The 6,484-nt window shown below is 37.4% G+C and overlaps 1 long non-coding RNA gene across 1 annotated transcript; it reads left to right on the top strand.

Moving 5' to 3' along the window:
- Positions 1–359: 359 nt before the first annotated feature.
- On the top strand, positions 360–4,654 carry LOC106040945 (uncharacterized). Its single transcript, XR_001210149.3, has 3 exons — positions 360–623; positions 3,258–3,334; positions 3,599–4,654. It is a non-coding gene; the product is annotated as an uncharacterized lncRNA (long non-coding RNA).
- Positions 4,655–6,484: the final 1,830 nt, after the last annotated feature.

The following is a 6,484-nucleotide window of genomic DNA, read 5'->3' as shown; positions in this document are numbered from 1 at the left end:
CTACCCTTCCTCAGCGGGACAGGCAGGGGGAGCAAATATGATGAAAAAGCTTGAAGGTAGAGATAAAGAGAGGGAGGTTGCTCACTAGTTACTGTCACGGGCAAAACAGATTCGACTTAGGGAAAATTAGTTTAATTTATTGCCAATGAAAAAATCTTTGGCTTTTTTGAGAAACGAAGACAAACATTGAACCATGCCTTTTCCCCACACCCTTTCTCAGGCTTCACTCTTTCGTTCCCAACTTCTCTTCCAGGGAATGGGGGCTGTGGTGGGTCTATAACAGCTCCTCTCCACCGCTCCTCATGGCTTTCCCCTGCTCCACCATAGGCCTCTCCATGGGCTGCAGGCCCATGCTCTGCCATGGAGCCCCTCCTTCTCCTCCTCCTTCTCTGACCTTTTCCTTTGCCCTGTTGTTTCTATTTTCTCCCTCTTTATCTGTCTGTTTAGTGTTTTTGCCCTTTCTTAAATATTTTTTCCCTGAGGCACCACCAGCTTGGCTGAAGGGCCTGCGCACCCAGGGGTGGGCAGGAAACAGGCAGCCATGTTCTCAAACTGTAGCCTATGTCCCTCAGATCACCATCCATCAAAACGGAACTCATGCTAAGGATGGTGTCATTAGCACTGTAAGTGATTTCACCACAAAATCATTGCTATTGGTCTATCACTACACGCATTTGCTCATCACAGAACTGTAAGGGATACCCAGTGGCAACACAGTCAGCTTTGGCCACAAAGCTGCAAAAACTCAGAGGTGACTGGCTTTCATGCTGGAGATCGCAGCAAGGCAAAAAGCCCCACAAGCTTTTGGGGCCTGGACCCATCTGATGGGATGGCCGCTGGTCCTGGGGCTGGGACAGGGCACAGAGCCAGAGTGAGGTAGCTGCATGGTGGGGCAGGTAGGCGTGGGCTCGTGGGCTGGAAGGCCTGGGCTCCCGGCCTGTGCAGGCCTGTCACTGAAAGCTGGTGCTTATTTTCAGAAATATAGAAAGATAGAAAGCCCAATTGTATTTTTTTTTTTTTGTGGTGTTTCATGTTGCACTATGCTAAAGGACTGGATGGAAATAAAAATCCAAGTCCTGCCCAGTGTTAATTTACATTGATTTCATTGACAAAAGCGAGGTACTTAGTGTTCCTACTAATACAGATCAGTGTTATATGATCACTGTTTGTATGCTTCTTGCTCTCAAGAGGGAGCAGGTTGATACATCATACCAGCAGTAGTTCCAGCCTCAGCTAATACATTTCTTCCCCAAATACAGCTTTTCAATGGCAAATGTAGATACCTTTTTGTTTGCCTTTTGACCTCTGAGCTTTTGAATCTTTCTCCAAGCTCTTTCTCCAATCACAGGGTCAAGAAGCTCATTTTTCAAAAGTCACAATAGTCGAGTTTCTTAGGAGAGTCTGATCCTCTCCAGGATAGAAACTTCAATTTATGAAAAACAGTATTGTAACTGTCATTCTGGCTGACGTCTTCCACTTCTATAACAGAACAAAAGAAAATCAATTACACTGACATACCCCCCTTGCAGGGTGAGATTTCGTAAGTTTTCTCAACAGGCATAGCAGATGTTTCTTGAAGACTGATTTGCTAAGCCTAGTTCTTTAGGTGGGGAAATTAGGCCTCTTTTCACAAATATTATGTCTTCCTTTCCTCAGTTACAAATTGCAGTCATTCTGTATTTCCAAGAGTAGTATGCTTTATCATAAAGACACCTGCTAAATCCTGGACTAAAATCACTACTTTGCGTATGGTCCACCAAGCAGTCTGCAGATGGTGACACACACCAAAAACCTCAGCAAAATGACACTGCATTAGGTGAAAAAATGTTTGTCCTTCCACACTATACCATCCTCCTCTGTCTTGAATTTGTACATCTAGATAAAGATATAATATTTGGTATTAGGGCTTAACTTTTGTAAAGGGTTTTAGCAGCCCACATTTTTAGAGAAGTATTCTACCAGGTCAGGGAAGGGCTAATTTTCTGAATGCCTAATATATATTTAAAGGCTGATAATAACACATGACAGCTCCAAGAATGTTATATAACTTATAGAGTGTCTATTAAAAAAAAAAAAGAGACTTTGCCATTTAAAAAAAAATAAAAAAAAAAGAAGTAGAAGCCTGTGAGATTCCCACCATCTGGATGGAGTCTTTTTTCTTCCCAGATGAATTAGTTGTCAGGGGAGGAATTATTTTAGGCATCAAGTAACCCCTGATTGTGAGTGACAGACTAACACAAGAGCAGATGCAAGGTTACTGCTGCCTATCCATTATGTGGAAAGGAGACCCATGCATGTCCTACTTACTGTGCATACTGACTTGGGTTATTAAAAGAGTAACTAGAGGTGGGTCAGACCCAGAAGATAGCTCATACCACTCACAACAGATGTTCTTTCACAAGGGAGAAAGCAAACACGGGATGCTTTCTGGGGTTACTGTAGAAGGAGGTGTCTTCACTGCTTACAACAAGTCACTACTTCAGATTCTCAACAGAAGCATAAAACCAACTTTTTCGATCAAAGAACAGTTATTTAGTAAGCTCTGTTAGGGTCTGAATTCTGCAGAAATCATGTCCTGGGATAACTTGTTTGCAAGTCTCCTATACTTACAAAATCTTGATAAATTCAGATAAATAGAATAACTGGAAATATTTTGAATTCATATTAATATAAAAATCAGTTTTTACCATCTCCTATTTCAGCTACTGGAAATTTTTCTTTATTTACATAAATATGTTTTTCTGTAAATTCCCCCGTCCTTGAAGGCATTACAAGTCTATTAGGGGAATCTTTAGTAACATCTACTCAATAATATTATATGTTTATTTAATATAAGCTATATTCAGATATACAATGAAAGAGGCATTTTTATAGTAGAATTGTGTGAAATGCTGTCCAGAAATTTTTGTGCCACCTTATTCTCTATGAATTCAAAATTCAAATCCTGTCCATCCAAATCCTTACCAAGGTTTCTGAATTTAGGAGCATATCTGGATTAGTCTCACATCTGAACCAATTTTTTAATTAGTGTACCCAAATTAATCTGAGGCTGAAAATTCAAAAGTAAAGTGAAAAGTGAGCTGTGAAAAATTTTATAGTCTGAAAAGAAAAATAATGTTTTTAAGCAATGAACATTGCAAGCCACTATCCCACATTTTTCAAATCTAGTATAAAGAAAACATATGGTCTAAATAAACACATATATGAAATAAATGTGTGTTAAATACTATTGAGATCTGATCATTTGCTCTTTATAGATAATGTGATGAAACACAAGAAGGCTGTGGACAGTACTAGCTGAAAATAAAGAAATAAAAAACAGTGCCATCTTGTGGTAAGTAAAATGCTTTGATGAGAGAAAATCATTTTTTCACACGTAGTCAAAAGTCTAAGTGTTAGAATAAGGCTTTATAGAAATTGAAGTGGTGCCTTTTCCCTCCTCTGGGTTGGTTTCTTTGATGAGCGTATAAGTGCTGCTGTTAGAAAAACAGAAATATCTAGTTCCACCAACAAGACGTGAACAGTAGCTACATTAAGTTGAGTTTAAATAAACATACTCACATCCAGCTCCTGATTGTGTTATTCTCTTTTACCTCAGTCACTAGTCTATGTATTTGAATAACTGACACAGAAGACGATCAGTGCTTATGCCCAGTATGGCACTGCTGAAATGCTGTAACGCTGCAGCTCAAGATGGCTGTGCAACACTAAGACCAAGCCACCTCTTAGGAAGATAACTTTCAAGAAACAAGGTGTATTTTCTGAGAACATGCTCTCTGAAGTTATGCAGTCTGCCCAGGCGAGTATGTACAGACGGGAATGGCATTGAGAGTATCAGAACAAGAACTTATCACTGCCTTGCTCTAATTACTGATTCTACAGTATGACTAAAAATAAACCTGAAGCTTTATCAGGCAGAGTGACTTTAGCAAAATATTTCTAAGGTCTGACTAAGACTATTGAAATCAGCAGAATCTTTTGTCTTTGACCTAAATGGAACAAGACTTCAACCTAGAGTACACATACTTCTAACATTATCCAACATTTTCTGCTTTACTCCATGGGATTTTTTCTTAAATCACGTGATATGTTTACCAGTGCAGTTGGTGGTAATAACATAATAAAAGCTTGATAATTATTTTAGGAGCCATGGACTGTCTGGTACTGTATCACCCAGTGAGTAATACATACTTTGAAGTTATTCCATTAATTTGTTCTACCTGATTGCTTTAGAGATAAGAAAATAATTCTATAGTTTTTGTTATTAAAAATTCCTTTCAAGTACCCATACAGAAAAACTTTTGGATTTCTTGAGATTTGTCAACAGTATTTATTAGGGGAAAAAAAAAAAAAAAAAAAAAAAAAAAGATGAACTGAAAGGTGTATTTTGTGGAATTTTCCAAAGATTTAATTAAGATTTCTTGGAAAATTTCAAAATTATCCTTGAAGTTAAGATAATTAAAATTAATTCCTGGAACATAGCCAAAGGTGTTAGAATTAAAGAATTGCATGTCTTTATCTAAAGTATGTTATTCATCCTAAGCAATAAACATAACTCTTTGCCATAAATGTTAGGCCTACAATATTCTGAATGTTGCCAAGAGGAAAAAGGAAAATCTTTTGCATCAAGAAAAAAAATACAGGTAACTTCTGGCCAAACCATGACTAACTTTATTTCCATTTAGATTCAAGTCTTGAATATACAGACTTTGTTTTTATAATATGACTGAAACAAATACCTTTTCTTTTTGTAACAACACGTTTAAAAAGAGCAGTCTATCATTTTTATTTGACTAATTTCCCCTCCATTACTACTGAAGAGTCTGACAATGCATATATTCGTCACCTCTCAAAGTCTTCTCCATAGTGACTTAGATACAGACATCTAAAAAATTAAGCGTCCAAAATGCGGATTTCTGAAAATGAAGATCAAGACATATATTATCTTTCATTGTTATTCTACACACAAAAGCAAAGATATATGTCTATCTGACTTTTTAATTGTAGGTGATGGGAGAATAAAAAGAAGTTCTCAATGTCACTTAGGAAATATTATATATTTTCCTGTAGTAGGCTTTTTTAAAATGTAATTCTTTAATACTTACTAAAGCACATTAAAAGCAACAGATTGCTCTTATGTACCTCTGTAAATCATTGAACTGTAATGCTTCAGCATGTAGTCTAGGAAAGAACTGTTGAGCCTCACAAACAATAGCACTGTGTATATTAAGAATAAGGTGATGACTTACTGCATTGCACAAAGTGTGTTGAAATCTATTAGCACTTGTAATGTCATTTCATTACTTTTGTTAAGAGTGCTCAGATTATCACAATAATTGTTCAAGCAAGGTAAAGAAGATTAAGTCCCCCTAATGTCTCTTTCTACATACCGTCTTATCTGATTGAGCAAAATCTAGCAATTTGCTGGAGGAAGTGCAGCAGCTATACTCCTAATCAATGTCAGAGCAATCTCCACGAGTACCATTGTGATCCCAGAGTGTATAAAGCATGTAGTGCAGAAGAAGTGAAGAGTATGTTGAGCTTTGATAGCACTCACTAGCTATCGATCTTTATTCAACAGGGTTTTCCCAAGTAAATGAAAGTTTTTCAGGAGGGTAAAGAGCAAACTGGCTGGTTCAGTCTGGATTTCTGGGAAAGGTGTTGTTGTACCATTTGAAGGATGTAATAACTGGTGTAATAATCTTTTGCATCATAATGTACTTGTGTGCTTTTAAAATTAGGCCCTACTTCCTAGATGGTGCAATGTTGGTATATAGCACTTCTGGCAAAAATGATTAACACCTTCAGCAATTCCTCCTCTTGTCTCTCTGATGTATGTTGAACATGCCTTATAATATTCAGCCACATCAAGATGTTATAACAGGCTGCTAGAGTAAGTAACTCTGATTATCCCATACTAACACCATTGCCTTTTTTTTGTTCACAACAAGATGGTGTTTCCCAAAAAGCTAAAACAACCCATATTTTTCTCCCAAGTACTTCTCCAACTGAAATAAGGAGATGCCATGCTCTTAGCTGGTGGGAATAAATCATACATTAAGACACAGAGCTTAGCTGAAAGAGCATCAGGCTGCTGATCTTTTAAAATTGCAGAAATGAATCATTATTCTATTATTTACTGGAAATATTCCTCTGGCTTACAATGCAACAGAATTTATTCTAGTCCTTTACAGGTATTTATTCACTGACACTAAGACATAAATGACGTAACATCACTGATGTTAACATAACTAACATAACTGATGTTAGTTTGTGACCAAAGCAGGTATGAATTTATTACCAGTGTACACAGGCCAATGCACAGATTAAAAGCATTTTTAGTGACATTTGGGTCATAATTGTCCAGTAGGTGGTGTTATGAGTCACAGCAACTGGAAATTTCTCAGGAAAACTGAAGTGACCTGAATGTTACACGAGTTCTGGGCTTTGGAGAGCAAGGAGGAGGACCAGTTGGATGAACATC

This window comes from Anser cygnoides, chromosome 5 (assembly GCF_040182565.1).
Source record: "Anser cygnoides isolate HZ-2024a breed goose chromosome 5, Taihu_goose_T2T_genome, whole genome shotgun sequence".
Classification (NCBI taxonomy): Eukaryota; Metazoa; Chordata; class Aves; order Anseriformes; family Anatidae; genus Anser; species Anser cygnoides.
Note: the sequence above shows the minus strand (reverse complement) of the source record. Positions and strands in the feature narration are given on the sequence as shown.